Below are 20243 nucleotides of genomic sequence, written 5' to 3'. Positions count from 1 at the left end.
GGTCTTTACTGAGTGGAGACAAACTGGAACTAACTATGCAAAGTTACTACACAGGCTTATATACAGGGGTGGTCACTACTGGTACTGCAGTATACAGGGGCTGCAGAATATAGTTCCTTCTGCAAAGTACATGCACTACAGCCTGTATCTGTGGCAAGCTGTTAGCAACCAAGCAACGGAGCCAATGACCCCGCTGTTTGGCGCTCATTGCAGCCCGTTCAGGCATGCCCGGACAACTACGCTGATACACTGGCCACAGCCTTTCTGCGAAAACCCGTGGGGGTTCTCCAGTTAGCTGCACAGTCCCTTCCACCCGTTGGAACGGACTACCGTCGTCCACTCCCATAGCTTCCAAGACCTCATCCCTGAGATCCACATACCCTTTCCGCCCCCTCTTACTCTCATCTGAGAGGCACTGAAGGATTGTGCTATCCACGGAGAAGAGCAGCAACTTCGCCCGTTCTTGATCGTCACAATCATGAATGGTGGCTGTCTCCTCTATCTCCCTGAAATGAACTGAGGGATCTCCCTTTACTGTGAGTCTTGGGAGGTGGCTCACCATGGATCTTAATTGTTGGGCACCGTAGGGCACCACGAGCTGGTTCAGGTGGGGTCCGTCTGTGCCATCGTCAGCGTTGGGACCGAATCTCTGGTGCCGAGTAGGACACATTGGTGCGAGCTCCGGCTTTACTACCAGGGGCTGTTCTTCCTCCCGCTCCACCTCGGCTACCTCCTCTTCTACCACCCCCCCTTTTTCGGGCCAAGCCTCGCTATAGCTCGGCGGTGCTGAGGGCTCAATGGCTGGTGCCACAACTATTCCATATGGAATCGTTTTTTTTGATTCCTTTAAAAAGTCCATGTGACTGGCTTTTGGGCTTACGAGGCATACCATGCCTTTTGCCTTAACCAAAGCCGTTCTCAGGTCTTCTATGGTCTTTTGGCAGGGGCCATGGTCTCTGCTCTCAAACCCATGCTCGAGAGTCAGCTTGTAAGCTGCCTTAACTTCCACTACTCTCTCCTCCTGCGCTCTTAGCTGTTGTGCGAGGCGGGCGTTTTTCTCCCGTATTCTCGCTTCATGGATCTTTGCCTCAGTAACCTGGCATTCCAGGTACTCTATTCTAGCCTGGTGTTGGCTGGCTACAACTTGGCATTCCTGATTCAGCGTGTGAAGCGCTGTGATGAGTTTTTCCCCACCCATGGCCTTCTCCTCTATCTCTGCTGCCTGGGTTGTGATCTTGGCTGCCTGTGCTGCAACGACTCTGTCCAAAATCTGGACTTGTTTCTTGTAGCACATCAGCCACACTGCCTTTTCCACTGACTTCTTATGCTCTTTGCCCTCTGTCCACCTGATGGCTGCGTCTACCGGACGCCCATCCAGTAAGAGATCGGAAATCCACTGCTTAGTGAGATTTACCTTGCCAAAAACATAGTCCACTATCCTCTCATCCATAACATTTCGGCCATTCAAACCTAGGTCTAATACATTGCAATCCTGCTGCCAGTGTCCTGCCCCAGTCGCCATTTTCTGTAAGGGGTTCTCCTCTTTGGATCGCAGAGGTTTCTCTCTCTAGAGGCCTCTCTCTCCATCTTGCACAGTAAAACCTTGAGTGGTTCGACCCACTCACCCCTTAGGTTCTAGACACTGGACTTAGATGCAGGAACTACAATGCAGAGAATACTCTTATAGACCAAGTTTAATGAAATGAAATGTAATTTTATTGCATAAGGAAAAACGAATCAAATGCAAGCAAATAAGAGGGTACATGGGAGGGAAAAACAAATCAAAACACAGTACTAACGAAAATAGATACAGGCATATTATACTTTACAAACGTCATCATGAAATGGGGAAACACACGGAACATCGAGGGACAACAACTCATGTTAATTATACCCAAAAGGCCCACCCCCTTAAACCTATCTAGATCCGATTATGAAGGGCCAGAAACATGCTCACCAATCCAGTTGGAAAAATATAGAATTTTAAACATAGAAACATAGAAGATAGGAGCAGGAGTAGGCCATTCGGCCCTTCGAGCCTGCTCCGCCATTCAATGAGATCATGGCTGAGCATCCAAATTCAGTACCCTGTCCCTGCCTTCTCCCCATATCCCTTGATCCCTTTAGCCTTAAGAAATATATCCAACTCTTTCTTGAATATATTTAATGAACTGGCCTCCATCGCTCTCTGTGGCAGAGAATTCCACAGGTTCACCACTCTCTGGGTGAAGAAATTCCTCCTCATTTCAGTCCTAAATGTCCTACCCCTTATCCTTAGACTATGACCCCTGGTTCTGGACTCCCTGACCATCGGGAACATCCTTCCAGCATCTAGTCTGTCCAGGCCTGACAGAATTTTATTGGTTTCGATGAGATCCCCTCTCAATCTTCTAAACTCCAGTGAGTATAAGCCCAATCGACACAATCTCTCCTCATACGTCATTCCTGCCATCCCAGGTATCAGCCTGGTGAATCTTCGCTGCACTCCCTCCATGGCAAGAACGTCCTTCCTCAGATAAGGCGACCAAAACTGCACACAATACTCAAGGTGCGGTCTCACCAAGGCCCTGTACAACTGTAGCAAGACATCCTTGTTCCTGTACTCGAACCCTCTTGCTACGAAGGCCAACATACCATTTGCCTTCTTAACCGCCTGCTGCACCTGCATGCTTACCTTCAGCGACTGGTGTACAAGAACACCCAGGTCTCTTTGCACTTCCCTTTCTCCCAATCTATTGCCATTCAAATAATAATCTGCCTTCCTGTTTTTGCCATCAAAGTGGATAAACTCACATTTATCCACATTATAGTGCATTTGCCATGTTTCTGCCCAATCACCTAACCTGTCCAAATCATACTGGAGTTTCATGACATCCTCCTCACAGCATACCCTCCCACCCAGCTTTCTGTCGTCTGCAAATTTGGAGATATTACATCCAATTCCCTCGTCCAGATCATTAATATATATTGTGAACAGCTGGGGTCCTAGGACCGATCCTTGCGGTACCCCACTAGTCACTGCCTGCCACTCGGAAAGCGACCCGTTTATTCCAACTCTTTGCTTTCTGTCTGCCAACCAGTTCTCTATCCAAGTCAATACCTTGCCCCCAGTCCCATGTGTCTTAATTTTGCACGTTAATCTCTTATGCGGGACCTTATCGAAAGCCTTCTGAAAGCCTTTTGAAACAAGTCTGCGCTTTGATCCCCTCAGGCGTCCTGTTTCCGCGTGGTGAGTGGAGCCACAGCGAGCTGCGCTACACTTCTCTCTCTCTCTCTCTCTCTCTCTCTCGAGGTGAAGGTCACGGGCAGGCTGGACACTGGCAAGCCTGGACGTCGGCGGGGACGGAGACCATCTGTTTGACCACGGTTGGAGAGGTCTCTAGCTGGTTACCATTTTCATATGGGTTTCCTCTGTAGGGTTGCTGCCCTTTTGTCTCGTCAGCGGCCCGGGGTTTGTCGACGATCTCCCGATGGTTACCCCGGGGCGGGACGCAGACTCGAATCACCTTCTTGATGGCTGCCTCATTTTTCTTCTTCTTCAATCCTTCCGAGCCGGTGATCTGTGAAGGAGGATGATGAGCCTGTTAGCCACCGATGGCTACCCCGGGACTCCAAATATACTTCTCAAGAGAAGCCTTTATCTCCCGCCAAATCAAGGTTAGTCTTTGTTTAACTTTTGGTGGGCTTGTATCACAACAGGGTAGTTATTATATTTAAACTGCTTTTGGGATGGCCGGTGATGGCCATCTCTGGTCTGGAATGACCCTGCATTGTTTTGAATGTCTTCTTGATGTCTTTAATGGGTCTTTGATGCTCCCCTTATGAATATAAAACTGTTTCCCTTTGTCTGGGTAAACATTTAGATGGCCTTTATCTACAGGCCGATCTGACTGGATCTGCATCTAATCCATATGTATGTGTTTGTGTCTGGTTTCGTTCACTCAGAAACGGCTTCCAGAACTTACTGTGGGTTGAATCCACAAAGGCTGTCTGGGGACTCCAGGCACCATTTTAAAGTGTCCAAAAAGCTAGTCACGGGGTCTGGTGGCCATTTTATATGTCCCTTTTTCCTGGGCTTCTTTTAAAACAGTCTTTAAAACAAGACCTCTTCTGCCAATAGACGCTTATAATACAATGTTCAATTTTGCGGATCTTACAGCAGTGACAGTGGGTGATTATTTTCTGGGTGCAGTGACAGTGTGGGATTGCTCTGTGTGTGCAGTGTCAGTGTGGGATTGCTCTGAGGATGCAGTGACAATGCGGGATTGCTCTGTGGGTGTCGGGACTGTGTGGGATTGCTCTGTGGGTGTCGTGACAGTGTGGGATTGCTCTGTGTGTGCAGTGACATTGTGGGATTGCTCTGAGGATGCAGTGACAATGCGAGATTGCTCTGTGGGTGCAGTGACAGTGTGCGATTGCTCTCTGGGTGCAGTGACAGTGTGGGATTACTCTGAGGATGCAGAGACAATGTGGGATGTCTCTGAGGGTGCAGTGACAGTGTGGGATTGCTCTCTGGGTGCAGTGACAGTGTGGGATTACTCTGCGGGTGTAGTGACAGTGTGGGATTGCTCTGAGGGTGCAGTGACAGTGTGGGATTGCTCTTTGGGTGCTGTGACAGTGTGGGAATGCTCTCTGTGTGCAGTGACAGTGTGGGATTGCTCTCTGGGTGCAGTGACAGTGTGGGATTGCTCTCTGGGTGCAGTGACATTGTGGGATTGCTCTGTGCATTCAGTGATGGTGTGAGATTGCTCTCTGGGTGCAGTGAAAGTGTGGGATTGATCTCTGGGTGCAGTGACAGTGTGGGATTGCTCTTTGCATGCAGTGACAGTGTGGGATTGCTCTGTTCAGGCAGTGACATTGTGGGATTGCCCTGTGCATGCAGTGACAGTGTGGGATTGCTCTCTGCGCGCAGTGACAGTGTGGGATTGATCTCTTGGTGCAGTGACAGTGTGGTATTGCTCCCTCTGGGTGCAGTGACAGTGTGGTATTGCTCTGAGCATGCAGTGACAATGTGGGTTTGCTCTCTGGGTGCAGTGACAGTGTGGGATTGCTCTGAGGGTGCAGTGACAATGTGGGATTGCTCTCTGGGTGCAGTGACAGTGTGGTATTGCTCCCTCTGGGTGCAGTGACAGTGTGGTATTGCTCTGTGCATGCAGTGACAATGTGGGATTGCTCTCTGGGTGCAGTGACAGTGTGGGATTGCTCTGAGTGTGCAGTGACAATGTGGGATTGCTCTCTGGGTGCAGTGACAGTGTGGGATCGCCATGAGGTTGCAGTGAAAATGTGGCATTGTTCTCTGGGTGCACTGACAGAGTGGGATTGCTCTGTGCATGCGGTGACTGTGTGGTATTGCTCTGTGCATGCAGTGACAATGTGGGATTGCTCTCTGGGTGCAGTGACAGTGTGGGATTGCTCTCTGGGTGCAGTGACAGTATGGGATTGCTCCTTGGATGCAGTGACAGTGTGGGTTTGCTCGGTGGGTGCAGTGACAGTGTGGGATTGCTCTGTGGAAGCTGTGACTGTATGGGATTGCTCTCTGGGTGCAGTAACAGTGTTGGATTCTTCTCTCCTTGCAGTGACAGTGTGGGATTGTGCTCTGCATGCAGTGATCATGTGGGTTTGCTCTGTGCGTGCAGTGACAGTGTGGGATTGCTCTGTACATGCAGTGTCAGTGTGGGATTTCTCTGTGCATGCAGTGACAGTGTGGGATTGCCCTGAGGATGCAGCGACAGTGTGGGATTGCTCTGTGCATGCAGAGACAGTGTGGATTGCTCTCTGTGTGCATTGACAGTGCGGATTGCTCTGTGGGTGCTGTGACAGTGTGGGTTTGCTCTTTGGGTGCAGTGACAGTGTGGGATTGCACTGAGATTGCAGTGACACTGTGGGATCGCACTGTGCATGCAGTGACAGTATGGGATTACTCTGAGGTTGCAGTGACTAAATGGGATTGCTCTCTGGGGGCAGTGACTGTGTGGGATTGCTTGCTGGCTGCACTGGCCGTGTGGGGTTGCCCTGAAAGTGCAGTGACAGTGTGGGATTGCTCTCTGAGTGCAGTGGCAGTGTGGGATTGCCCTGTGCATGCAGTGACAGTGTGGGATTGCTCTGTGCGTGCATTGACATTGTGGGATTGCCCTGTGCATGCAGTGACAGTGTGGGATTGCTCGGAGGCTGCAGTGACAATGTGGGATTGCTCTCTGCGGGCAGTGACAATGTGGGATTGCTCTCTGGGTGCAGTGACAGTGTGGGATTGCTCTCTGGGTGCTGTGACAGTATGGGATTGCTCCTTGGATGCAGTGACAGTGTGGGTTTGCTCGGTGGGTGCAGTGACAGTGTGGGATTACTCTGAAGTTGCAGTGACAGTATGGGATTGCTCTCTGGGGGCAGTGACAGTGTGGGATTGCTCGCTGGGTGCACTGGCAGTGTGGGGTTGCCCTGAAAGTGCAGTGACAGTGTGGGATTGCTCTCTGTGTGCAGTGAGAGTGTGGGATTGCCCTGTGCATGCAGTGACAGTGTGGGATTGCTCTGTGCATGCATTGACATTGTGGGATTGCACTGTGCATGCAGTGACTGTATGGGATTGCTCTGTGCATGCAGTGACAGTGTGGGATTGCTCTGTGCATGCATTGACGTTGAGGTCTTGCTCTGTGCATGCAGTAACAGAGTGTGGTTCCTCTGTGCGTGCAGTGACAGTGTGGGATTGCTCTCTGGGTGCAGTGACAGTGTGGGATTGCTCTGTGAATGCAGTGACAGTGTGGGACTGCTCTCTGAGTGCAGTGACAATCTGGGATTGCTCTGCGCATGCAGTGAGAGTGTGGGATTGTTCTGAGGATGCAGTGACAGTGTGGGATTGCTCTATGGGTGCAGTGACAATGTGGGATTGCTCTCTGGGTGCAGCGACAGTGTGGGATTGCCCTTTGAGTGCAGTGACTGTGTGGGATTGCTCTGTGCATGCAGTGACAGTGTGGGATTGCTCTGAGGGTGCAATGACAGGCTGGGATTGGTCTCTGGGTGCATTGACACTGTGGCAATGCGCTGAGGGTGCAGTGCCAGTGTGGGATTGCGCTGAAGGTGCAGTGCCAGTGTGGGATTGCTCTGAGGATGCAGTGAAAGTGTGGAATTGCCCTGTGCCTGCAGTGACAGTGTGGGATTGCTCGCTGGGTGCAGTGACAGTGTGGGATTGCCCTGAGGATGCAGTGACAGTGTGGGATTGCTCCCTGGGTGCAGTGACAGTGTGGGATTGCTCTGAGGGTGCAGTGACAGTGTGGGATTGCTCTCTGGGTGCAGGGACAGTGTCGGATTGCTGTCTGGGTGCAGTGACAGCGTGGGATTGCTCGCTGGGTGCAGTGACAGTGTTGGATTGCTCTGAGGGTGCAGTGGCAGTGTGGGATTGCTCTGTGCATGCAGTGACAGTGTGTGATTGCTCTGTGCATGCAGTGACAGTGTGGGATGGCTCTGTGCTTGCAGTGACAGTGTGGGATTGCTCTCTCGGTGCAGTGACAGTGTGGGATTGCTCTGTGTGTGCAGTTCCAGTGTGGGATTGCTCTCTGGGTGCAGTGACAGTGTGGGATTGCTCTCTTGGTGCAGTGACAGTGTGGGATTGCTCTCTGGGAGCAGTGACAGTGTGGGATTGCTCTATATGTGCAGTGTCAGTGTGGGACTGCCCTGTGCATGCAGGGACAGTGTGTGATTGCTTGCTGGGTGCAGTGACATTGTGGCATTGCCCTGAGGATGCAGTGTCACTGTGGGATTGCTCTCTGCATGCAGTGACAGTGAGGGATTGCTCTGTGCATGCAGTGACAGTGTGGGATTGCTCTGAGGGTGCAGTGACAGTTTGGGAAGCTCTCTGGGTGCAGTGACAGTGTGGGATTGCTCTCTTGGTGCAGTGACAGTGTGGGATTGTTCTGTGCATGCAGTGACAATCTGGGATTGCTCTGTGCATGCAATGAAAGTATGGGATTGCACTGTGCGTGAAGTGACAGTGTGGGATTGCTCTGTACATGCAGTGGCAGTGTGGGATTTCTCTGTGCATGCAGTGACAGTGTAGGATTGCCCTGAGGATGCAGTGACAGTGTGGGATTGCTCTGTGCATGCAGTGACAGTGTGGGATTGCTCTGTGGGTGTTGTGACAGTGTGGGATTGCTCTCTGGGTGCAGTGACAGTTTGGGATTGCTCTGTGCATGCAGTGACAGTGTGTGATTACTCTGTGGGTGCAGTGACAATGTGGGATTGCTCTCTGGGTGCAGTGACAGTGTGGGATTGCCCTTTGGGTGCAGTGACAGTGTGCGAGTGCTCCCTGGCTGCAGTGACAGTGTGGGATTGCTCTGAGGCTGCAGTTACAGTGTGGGATTGCTCTGAGTGTGCAATGACAGTGTGGGATTGCTCTGAGGGTGCAGTGACAGTGTGGGATTGCTCTGAGTGTGCAGTGACAGTGTGGGATTGCTCTGAGGGTGCAGTTACAGTGTGGGGTTGCTCTGAGGGTGCAATGACTGTATGGGATTGCTCTGTGTGTGCAGTGAATGTGTGGGAATTCTCTGTGCGTGCAGTGATGGAGTGTTTTTTCTCTCCGGGTGCAGTGGCTATCTGGGATTGCTCTGTGTGTGCAGTTAGAGTGTGGAATTGCCCTGTGCATGCAGTGACAGTGTGGGATTGCTCTCTGGGTGCAGTGACAGTGTGGGATTGCTCTCTGGGTGCAGTGAACGTGTGGGATTGGTCTCTGGGTGCAGTGACAGTGTTGGATTGCTCTGGGCATGCACTGATAGTGTGGGATTGCTCTCTGGGAGCAGTGACAGTGTGGGATTGCTCCATGTGTGCAGTATCAGTGTGGGATTGCCTTGTGCATGCAGCGACAGTGTGTGATTGCTTGCTGGGTGCAGTAACACCCTGGCATTGCCCTGAGGGTGCAATGAAAGTGTGGGCTTGCTCTGAGGATGCAGTGACAGTGTGGGATTGCCCTGTGCATGCAGTGACTGTGTGGGATTGCCCTCTGGGTGCAATGACAGTGTGGGTTTGCCCAGTGGGTGCAGTGACAGTGTGGGATTTCTCTGTGCATGCACTGACAGCGTGGGATTGCTCTCTGGGAGCAGTGACAGTGTGGGATTGCTCTGTGTGTGCAGTGACAGTATGGGATTGCTCTGAGGGTGCAGTGACATTGTGGTATTGCTCTGAGGGTGCAGTGTAAGTGTGGGATTGCTCTGAGGATGCAGTGACAGTGTGGGATTGCCCTGTGCATGCAGTGACTGTGTGGGATTGCTCTCTGGGTGCAGTGACAGTGTGGGTTTGCTCTGAGTGTGCAGTGACAGTGTGGGATTGCGCTGTGGCTGTAGTGACAGTGTGGGATTGCTCGCTGGGTGCAGCTACAGTGTGGGTTTGCTTTCAGTGTGCAGTGACAGTGTGGGATTGCTCTGAGGGAGCGGTGACAGTGTGGGATTGCTCTGAGGGTGCAGTGACAGTATGGGATTGCTCTCACGGTGCAGTGACAGTGTGGGATTGCTCTGTGTGTGCAGTGACAGTGAGGGATTGCTCTGTGGGTGCAGTGACAATGTGGCATTGCTCTGAGGGTGCAGTGACAGGCTGGGATTGGTCTCTGGGTGCAGTGACAGTTTGGGATTGCCCTTTGGGTGCAGTGACAGTGTGCGAGTGCTCCCTGGGTGCAGTGACAGTGCGGGATTGCTCTGTGCGTGCAGTGACAGTGTGGGATTGCTCTGTGCATGCAGTGACAGTGTGGCATTGCTCTGAGGGTGCAGTGACAGGCTGGGATTGGTCTCTGGGTGCAGAGACAGTGTGGGATTGCCCTGAAGATGCAGTGACAGTGTGGGATTGCGCTGTGGCTGCAGTGAAAGTGTGGGATTGCTCGCTGGGTGCAGCTACAGTGTGGGTTTGCTCTGAGTGTGCAGCTACAGTGTGGGATTGCTCTGAGGGTGCAGTGACAGTGTGGGATTGCTCTCTGGGTGCAGTGACAGTGTGGGGTTGCTCTCTGGGTGCAGTGACAGTGTGGGATTGCTCTCTGGGCGCAGTGACAGTGTGGGATTGCTCTGAGGGTGCAGTGACAGTGTGGGATTGCTCTAAGGGTGCAGGGACAGTGTGGGACTGCTCTCTGAGTGCAGTGACAATCTGGGATTGCTCTGCGCATGCAGTGAGAGTGTGGGATTGTTCTGAGGATGCAGTGACAGTGTGGGATTGCTCTATGGGTGCAGTGACAATGTGGGATTGCTCTCTGGGTGCAGCGACAGTGTGGGATTGCCCTTTGAGTGCAGTGACTGTGTGGGATTGCTCTGTGCATGCAGTGACAGTGTGGGATTGCTCTGAGGGTGCAATGACAGGCTGGGATTGGTCTCTGGGTGCATTGACACTGTGGCAATGCGCTGAGGGTGCAGTGCCAGTGTGGCCTTGCGCTGAAGGTGCAGTGCCAGTGTGGGATTGCTCTGAGGATGCAGTGAAAGTGTGGAATTGCCCTGTGCCTGCAGTGACAGTGTGGGATTGCTCGCTGGGTGCAGTGACAGTGTGGGATTGCCCTGAGGATGCAGTGACAGTGTGGGATTGCTCCCTGGGTGCAGTGACAGTGTGGGATTGCTCTGAGGGTGCAATGACAGTGTGGGATTGCTCTCTGGGTGCAGGGACAGTGTCGGATTGCTGTCTGGGTGCAGTGACAGCGTGGGATTGCTCGCTGGGTGCAGTGACAGTGTTGGATTGCTCTGAGGGTGCAGTGGCAGTGTGGGATTGCTCTGTGCATGCAGTGACAGTGTGTGATTGCTCTGTGCATGCAGTGACAGTGTGGGATGGCTCTGTGCTTGCAGTGACAGTGTGGGATTGCTCTCTCGGTGCAGTGACAGTGTGGGATTGCTCTGTGTGTGCAGTGACAGTGTGGGATTGCTCTCTTGGTGCAGTGACAGTGTGGGATTGCTCTCTGGGAGCAGTGACAGTGTGGGATTGCTCTATATGTGCAGTGTCAGTGTGGGACTGCCCTGTGCATGCAGGGACAGTGTGTGATTGCTTGTTGGGTGCAGTGACATTGTGGCATTGCCCTGAGGATGCAGTGTCACTGTGGGATTGCTCTCTGCATGCAGTGACAGTGAGGGATTGCTTTGTGCATGCAGTGACAGTGTGGGATTGCTCTGAGGGTGCAGTGACAGTTTGGGAAGCTCTCTGGGTGCAGTGACAGTGTGGGATTGCTCTCTTGGTGCAGTGACAGTGTGGGATTGTTCTGTGCATGCAGTGACAATCTAGGATTGCTCTGTGCATGCAATGAAAGTATGGGATTGCACTGTGCGTGAAGTGACAGTGTGGGATTGCTCTGTACATGCAGTGGCAGTGTGGGATTTCTCTGTGCATGCAGTGACAGTGTAGGATTGCCCTGAGGATGCAGTGACAGTGTGGGATTGCTCTGTGCATGCAGTGACAGTGTGGGATTGCTCTGTGGGTGTTGTGACAGTGTGGGATTGCTCTCTGGGTGCAGTGACAGTTTGGGATTGCTCTGTGCATGCAGTGACAGTGTGTGATTACTCTGTGGGTGCAGTGACAATGTGGGATTGCTCTCTGGGTGCAGTGACAGTGTGGGATTGCCCTTTGGGTGCAGTGACAGTGTGCGAGTGCTCCCTGGCTGCAGTGACAGTGTGGGATTGCTCTGAGGCTGCAGTTACAGTGTGGGATTGCTCTGAGTGTGCAATGACAGTGTGGGATTGCTCTGAGGGTGCAGTGACAGTGTGGGATTGCTCTGAGTGTGCAGTGACAGTGTGGGATTGCTCTGAGGGTGCAGTTACAGTGTGGGGTTGCTCTGAGGGTGCAATGACTGTATGGGATTGCTCTGTGTGTGCAGTGAATGTGTGGGAATTCTCTGTGCGTGCAGTGATGGAGTGTTTTTTCTCTCCGGGTGCAGTGGCTATCTGGGATTGCTCTGTGTGTGCAGTTAGAGTGTGGAATTGCCCTGTGCATGCAGTGACAGTGTGGGATTGCTCTCTGGGTGCAGTGACAGTGTGGGATTGCTCTCTGGGTGCAGTGAACGTGTGGGATTGGTCTCTGGGTGCAGTGACAGTGTTGGATTGCTCTGGGCATGCACTGATAGTGTGGGATTGCTCTCTGGGAGCAGTGACAGTGTGGGATTGCTCCATGTGTGCAGTATCAGTGTGGGATTGCCTTGTGCATGCAGCGACAGTGTGTGATTGCTTGCTGGGTGCAGTAACACCCTGGCATTGCCCTGAGGGTGCAATGAAAGTGTGGGCTTGCTCTGAGGATGCAGTGACAGTGTGGGATTGCCCTGTGCATGCAGTGACTGTGTGGGATTGCCCTCTGGGTGCAATGACAGTGTGGGTTTGCCCAGTGGGTGCAGTGACAGTGTGGGATTTCTCTGTGCATGCACTGACAGCGTGGGATTGCTCTCTGGGAGCAGTGACAGTGTGGGATTGCTCTGTGTGTGCAGTGACAGTATGGGATTGCTCTGAGGGTGCAGTGACATTGTGGTATTGCTCTGAGGGTGCAGTGTAAGTGTGGGATTGCTCTGAGGATGCAGTGACAGTGTGGGATTGCCCTGTGCATGCAGTGACTGTGTGGGATTGCTCTCTGGGTGCAGTGACAGTGTGGGTTTGCTCTGAGTGTGCAGTGACAGTGTGGGATTGCGCTGTGGCTGTAGTGACAGTGTGGGATTGCTCGCTGGGTGCAGCTACAGTGTGGGTTTGCTTTGAGTGTGCAGTGACAGTGTGGGATTGCTCTGAGGGAGCGGTGACAGTGTGGGGTTGCTCTGAGGGTGCAGTGACAGTATGGGATTGCTCTCACGGTGCAGTGACAGTGTGGGATTGCTCTGTGTGTGCAGTGACAGTGAGGGATTGCTCTGTGGGTGCAGTGACAATGTGGCATTGCTCTGAGGGTGCAGTGACAGGCTGGGATTGGTCTCTGGGTGCAGTGACAGTTTGGGATTGCCCTTTGGGTGCAGTGACAGTGTGCGAGTGCTCCCTGGGTGCAGTGACAGTGCGGGATTGCTCTGTGCGTGCAGTGACAGTGTGGGATTGCTCTGTGCATGCAGTGACAGTGTGGCATTGCTCTGAGGGTGCAGTGACAGGCTGGGATTGGTCTCTGGGTGCAGAGACAGTGTGGGATTGCCCTGAAGATGCAGTGACAGTGTGGGATTGCGCTGTGGCTGCAGTGAAAGTGTGGGATTGCTCGCTGGGTGCAGCTACAGTGTGGGTTTGCTCTGAGTGTGCAGCTACAGTGTGGGATTGCTCTGAGGGTGCAGTGACAGTGTGGGATTGCTCTCTGGGTGCAGTGACAGTGTGGGGTTGCTCTCTGGGTGCAGTGACAGTGTGGGATTGCTCTCTGGGCGCAGTGACAGTGTGGGATTGCTCTGAGGGTGCAGTGACAGTGTGGGATTGCTCTAAGGGTGCAGGGACAGTGTGGGACTGCTCTCTGAGTGCAGTGACAATCTGGGATTGCTCTGCGCATGCAGTGAGAGTGTGGGATTGTTCTGAGGATGCAGTGACAGTGTGGGATTGCCCTATGGGTGCAGTGACAATGTGGGATTGCTCTCTGGGTGCAGCGACAGTGTGGGATTGCCCTTTGAGTGCAGTGACTGTGTGGGATTGCTCTGTGCATGCAGTGACAGTGTGGGATTGCTCTGAGGGTGCAATGACAGGCTGGGATTGGTCTCTGGGTGCATTGACACTGTGGCAATGCGCTGAGGGTGCAGTGCCAGTGTGGCCTTGCGCTGAAGGTGCAGTGCCAGTGTGGGATTGCTCTGAGGATGCAGTGAAAGTGTGGAATTGCCCTGTGCCTGCAGTGACAGTGTGGGATTGCTCGCTGGGTGCAGTGACAGTGTGGGATTGCCCTGAGGATGCAGTGACAGTGTGGGATTGCTCCCTGGGTGCAGTGACAGTGTGGGATTGCTCTGAGGGTGCAATGACAGTGTGGGATTGCTCTCTGGGTGCAGGGACAGTGTCGGATTGCTGTCTGGGTGCAGTGACAGCGTGGGATTGCTCGCTGGGTGCAGTGACAGTGTTGGATTGCTCTGAGGGTGCAGTGGCAGTGTGGGATTGCTCTGTGCATGCAGTGACAGTGTGTGATTGCTCTGTGCATGCAGTGACAGTGTGGGATGGCTCTGTGCTTGCAGTGACAGTGTGGGATTGCTCTCTCGGTGCAGTGACAGTGTGGGATTGCTCTGTGTGTGCAGTGACAGTGTGGGATTGCTCTCTGGGTGCAGTGACAGTGTGGGATTGCTCTCTTGGTGCAGTGACAGTGTGGGATTGCTCTCTGGGAGCAGTGACAGTGCGGGATTGCTCTATATGTGCAGTGTCAGTGTGGGACTGCCCTGTGCGTGCAGGGACAGTGTGTGATTGCTTGCTGGGTGCAGTGACATTGTGGCATTGCCCTGAGGATGCAGTGTCACTGTGGGATTGCTCTCTGCATGCAGTGACAGTGAGGGATTGCTCTGTGCATGCAGTGACAGTGTGGGATTGCTCTGAGGGTGCAGTGACAGTTTGGGATTGCTCTCTGGGTGCAGTGACAGTGTGGGATTGCTCTCTTGGTGCAGTGACAGTGTGGGATTGTTCTGTGCATGCAGTGACAATCTGGGATTGCTCTGTGCATGCAATGAAAGTATGGGATTGCACTGTGCGTGAAGTGACAGTGTGGGATTGCTCTGTACATGCAGTGGCAGTGTGGGATTTCTCTGTGCATGCAGTGACAGTGTAGGATTGCCCTGAGGATGCAGTGACAGTGTGGGATTGCTCTGTGCATGCAGTGACAGTGTGGGATTGCTCTGTGGGTGTTGTGACAGTGTGGGATTGCTCTCTGGGTGCAGTGACAGTTTGGGATTGCTCTGTGCATGCAGTGACAGTGTGTGATTACTCTGTGGGTGCAGTGACAATGTGGGATTGCTCTCTGGGTGCAGTGACTGTGGGATTGCCCTTTGGGTGCAGTGACAGTGTGCGAGTGCTCCCTGGGTGCAGTAACATTGCGGGATTGCTCTGTGCATGCAGTGACAGTGTGGAATTGCCCTGTGCATGCAGTGACAGTGTGGGATTGCTCCCTGGGTGCAGTGACAGTGTGGGATTGCCCTGTGGCTGCAGTGACAGTGTGGGACTGCTCGCTGGGTGCAGCTACAGTGTGGGTTTGCTCTGAGGCTGCAGTGACAGTGTGGGATTGCTCTGAGTGTGCAGTGACAGTGTGGGATTGCTCTGTGTGTGCAGTGAATGTTTGGGAATTCTCTGTGCGTGCAGTGATGGAGTGTTTTTTCTCTCCGGGTGCAGTGACAGTGTGGGATTGCTCTCTGGGTGCAGTGACAGTGTGGGATTGCTCTCTGGGTGCAGTGAAAGTGTGGGATTGGTCTCTGGGTGCAGTGACAGTGTTGGATTGCTCTGGGCATGCACTGATAGTGTGGGATTGCTCTATGTGTGCAGTATCAGTGTGGGATAGCCCTGTGCATGCAGCGACAGTGTGTGATTGCTTGCTGGGTGCAGTAACACCCTGGCATTGCCCTGAGGGTGCAATGAAAGTGTGGGCATGCTCTGAGGATGCAGTGACAGTGTGGGATTGCCCTGTGCATGCAGTGACTGTGTGGGATTGCCCTCTGGGTGCAATGACAGTGTGGGTTTGCCCAGTGGGTGCAGTGACAGTGTGGGATTTCACTGTGCATGCACTGACAGCGTGGGATTGCTCTCTGGGAGCAGTGACAGTGTGGGGTTGCTCTGTGTGTGCATTGACAGTATGGGATTGCTCTGAGGGTGCAGTGACAGTGTGGGATTGCACTGAGGATGCAGTGACAGTGTGGGATTGCCCTGTGCATGCAGTGACTGTGTGGGATTGCTCTCTGGGTGCAGTGACAGTGTGGGTTTGCTCTGAGTGTGCAGTGACAGTGTGGGATTGCGCTGTGGCTGTAGTGACAGTGTGGGATTGCTCGCTGGGTGCAGCTACAGTGTGGGTTTGCTCTGAGTGTGCAGTGACAGTGTGGGATTGCTCTGAGGGAGCGGTGACAGTGTGGGGTTGCTCTGAGGGTGCAGTGACAGTATGGGATTGCTCTCATGGTGCAGTGACAGTGTGGGATTGCTCTGTGTGTGCAGTGACAGTGAGGGATTGCTCTGTGGGTGCAGTGACAATGTGGCATTGCTCTGAGGGTGCAGTGACAGGCTGGGATTGGTCTCTGGGTGCAGTGACAGTTTGGGATTGCCCTTTGGGTGCAGTGACAGTGTGCGAGTGCTCCCTGGGTGCAGTGACAGTGCGGGATTGCTCTGTGCGTGCAGTGACAGTGTGGGATTGCTCTGTGCATGCAGTGACAGTGTGGCATTGCTCTGAGGGTGCAGTGACAGGGTGGGATTGGTCTCTGGGTGCAGAGACAGTGTGGGATTGCCCTGAAGATGCAGTGACAGTGTGGGATTGCGCTGTGGCTGCAGTGAAAGTGTGGGATTGCTCTGAGGGTGCAGTGACAGTGTGGGATTGCTCTGAGGGTGCAGTGACAGCGTGGGATTGCTCTGAGGGTGCAGTGACAGTGTGGGATTGCTCTCTGGGTGCAGTGACAGTGTGGGGTATCTCTCTGGGTGCAGTGACAGTGTGGGATTGCTCTCTGGGTGCAGTGACAGTGTGGGATTGCTCTGAGGGTGCAGTGACAGTGTGGGATTGCTCTAAGGGTGCAGGGACAGTGTGGGATTGCTCGCTGGGTGCAGTGACAGTGTTGGATTGCTCTGAGGGTGCAGTGACAGTGCGGGATTGCTCTGTGCGTGCAGTGACAGTGTGGGATTGCTCTCTGGGTGCAGTGACAGTGTGGGATTGCCCTGTGGGTGCAGTGACAGTGTATGATTGCTCTCTGCATGCAGTGACAATGTGGGATTGCTCTCTGAGTGCAGTGACAGTGTGAGATTGCTCTCTGGGTGCAGTGACAGTGTGAGATTGCTCTGTGCGTGCAGTGACAGTGTGGGATGTCTCCGCGCATGCAGTGACAGTGTGTGATTGCTCTCTGGGTGCAGTGACAGTGTGGGATTGCTCTCTGGGTGCAGTGACAGTGTGGGATTGCTCTGAGGGTGCAGTGACAGTGTGGGATTGCTCTAAGGGTGCAGGGACAGTGTCGGATTGCTCGCTGGGTGCAGTGACAGTGTTGGATTGCTCTGAGGGTGCAGTGACAGTGTGGGATTGCTCTGTGCGTGCAGTGACAGTGTGGGATTGCTCTCTGGGTGCAGTGACAGTGTGGGATTGCCCTGTGGGTGCAGTGACAGTGTATGATTGCTCTCTGCATGCAATGACAACGTGGGATTGCTCTCTGGGTGCAGTGACAGTGTGAGATTGCTCTCTGGGTGCAGTGACAGTGTGAGATTGCTCTGTGCATGCAGTGACAGTGTGGGATTGCCCTGTATGTGCAGTGACAATGTGGGATTGCTCTCTGCATGCAGTGACAGTGTTGGATTGCTCTGAGTGTGCAGTGACAGTGTTGGATTGCTCTGAGGATGCGGTGACAGTGTGGGATTGCCCTGTGCATGCAGTGACTGTGTGGGATTGCTGTATGGGTGCAGTGACAGTGTAGGATTCCACTGTTGCTGCAGTGACAGCGTGGGATTGTTCTCTGGGTGCAGTGAAAATGCGGGATTGTTCTCTGGATGCAGTGACAGTGTGGGATTGCTCTCTGGGTGCAGTGACAGTGTGAGATTGCTCCGTGCATGCAGTGACAGTGTGGGATTGCTCTCTGGGTGCAGTGACAGTGTGGGATTGCTCTATGCGTGCAGTGACAGTGTGGGATTGCTCTCTGCTTGCAGTGACATTGTGAGATTGCTCTGTGCATGCAGTGAAAGTGTGGGATTTCTCTGTGCATGCACTGACAGCGTGGGATTGCTCTCTGGGAGCAGTGACAGTGTGGGATTGCTCTGTGTGTGCAGTGACAGTGTGGGATTGCTCTGAGGGTGCAGTGACATTGTGGTATTGCTCTGAGGGTGCAGTGTAAGTGTGGGATTGCTCTGAGGATGCAGTGACAGTGTGGGATTGCCCTGTGCATGCAGTGACTGTGTGGGATTGCTCTCTGGGTGCAGTGACAGTGTGGGTTTGCTCTGAGTGTGCAGTGACAGTGTGGGATTGTGCTGTGGCTGTAGTGACAGTGTGGGATTGCTCGCTGGGTGCAGCTACAGTGTGGGTTTGCTCTGAGTGTGCAGTGACAGTGTGGGATTGCTCTGAGGGAGCGGTGACAATGTGGGGTTGCTCTGAGGGTGCAGTGACAGTATGGGATTGCTCTCACGGTGCAGTGACAGTGTGGGATTGCTCTGTGTGTGCAGTGACAGTGAGGGATTGCTCTGTGGGTGCAGTGACAATGTGGCATTGCTCTGAGGGTGCAGTGACAGGCTGGGATTGGTCTCTGGGTGCAGTGACAGTTAGGGATTGCCCTTTGGGTGCAGTGACAGTGTGCGAGTGCTCCCTGGGTGCTGTGACAGTGCGGGATTGCTCTGTGCATGCAGTGACAGTGTGGGATTGCTCTGTGCATGCAGTGACAGTGTGGCATTGCTCTGAGGGTGCAGTGACAGGCTGGGATTGGTCTCTGGGTGCAGAGACAGTATGGGATTGCCCTGAAGATGCAGTGACAGTGTGGGATTGCGCTGTGGCTGCAGTGAAAGTGTGGGATTGCTCTCTGGGTGCAGCTACAGTGTGGGTTTGCTCTGAGTGTGCAGTGACAGTGTGGGATTGCTCTGAGGGTGCAGTGACAGCGTGGGATTGCTCTGAGGGTGCAGTGACAGTGTGGGATTGCTCTCTGGGTGCAGTGACAGTGTGGGGTTGCTCTCTGGGTGCAGTGACAGTGTGGGATTGCTCTGAGGGTGCAGTGACAGTGTGGGATTGCTCTCAGGGTGCAGGGACAGTGTCGGATTGCTCGCTGGGTGCAGTGACAGTGTTGGATTGCTCTGAGGGTGCAGTGACAGTGTGGGATTGCTCTGTGCGTGCTGTGATAGTGTGGGATTGCTCTCTGGGTGCAGTGACAGTGTGGGATTGCCCTGTGGGTGCAGTGACAGTGTATGATTGCTCTGTGCATGCAGTGACAGTGTGGGATTGCTCTGTGCGTGCAGTGACAGTGTGGGATTGCTCTCTGGGTGCAGTGACAGCGTGGGATTGCCCTGTGGGTGCAGTGACAGTGTATGATTGCTCTCTGCATGCAGTGACAACGTGGGATTGCTCTCTGGGTGCAGTGACAGTGTGAGATTGCTCTCTGGGTGCAGTGACAGTGTGAGATTGCTCTGTGCATGCAGTGACAGTGTGGGATTGCCCTGTATGTGCAGTGACAATGTGGGATTGCTCTCTGCATGCAGTGACAGTGTTGGATTGCTCTGAGTGTGCAGTGACAGTGTTGGATTGCTCTGAGGATGCGGTGACAGTGTGGGATTGCCCTGTGCATGCAGTGACTGTGTGGGATTGCTGTCTGGGTGCAGTGACAGTGTAGGATTCCACTGTTGCTGCAGTGACAGCGTGGGATTGTTCTCTGGGTGCAGTGAAAATGCGGGATTGTTCTCTGGATGCAGTGACAGTGTGGGATTGCTCTCTGGGTGCAGTGACAGTGTGAGATTGCTCCGTGCATGCAGTGACAGTGTGGGATTGCTCTCTGGGTGCAGTGACAGTGTGGGATTGCTCTATGCGTGCAGTGACAGTGTGGGATTGCTCTCTGCTTGCAGTGACATTGTGAGATTGCTCTGTGCATGCAGTGAAAGTGTGGGATTTCTCTGTGCATGCACTGACAGCGTGGGATTGCTCTCTGGGAGCAGTGACAGTGTGGGATTGCTCTGAGTGTGCAGTGACAGTGTGGGATTGCTCTGTGTGTGCAGTGAATGTTTGGGAATTCTCTGTGCGTGCAGTGATGGAGTGTTTTTTCTCTCCGGGTGCAGTGACAGTGTGGGATTGCTCTCTGGGTGCAGTGACAGTGTGGGATTGCTCTCTGGGTGCAGTGAAAGTGTGGGATTGGTCTCTGGGTGCAGTGACAGTGTTGGATTGCTCTGGGCATGCACTGATAGTGTGGGATTGCTCTCTGGGAGCAGTGACAGTGTGGGATTGCTCTATGTGTGCAGTATCAGTGTGGGATAGCCCTGTGCATGCAGCGACAGTGTGGGATTGCCCTGTGGGTGCAGTGACAGTGTATGATTGCTCTGTGCATGCAGTGACAGTGTGGGATTGCTCTGTGCGTGCAGTGACAGTGTGGGATTGCTCTCTGGGTGCAGTGACAGCGTGGGATTGCCCTGTGGGTGCAGTGACAGTGTATGATTGCTCTCTGCATGCAGTGACAACGTGGGATTGCTCTCTGGGTGCAGTGA

Source organism: Somniosus microcephalus, chromosome 6 (assembly GCF_052327205.1).
Source record: "Somniosus microcephalus isolate GS21.2 chromosome 6, FLI_Smic_1.0, whole genome shotgun sequence".
Classification (NCBI taxonomy): domain Eukaryota; kingdom Metazoa; phylum Chordata; class Chondrichthyes; order Squaliformes; family Somniosidae; genus Somniosus; species Somniosus microcephalus.
This window is presented reverse-complemented; position numbering follows the sequence as displayed.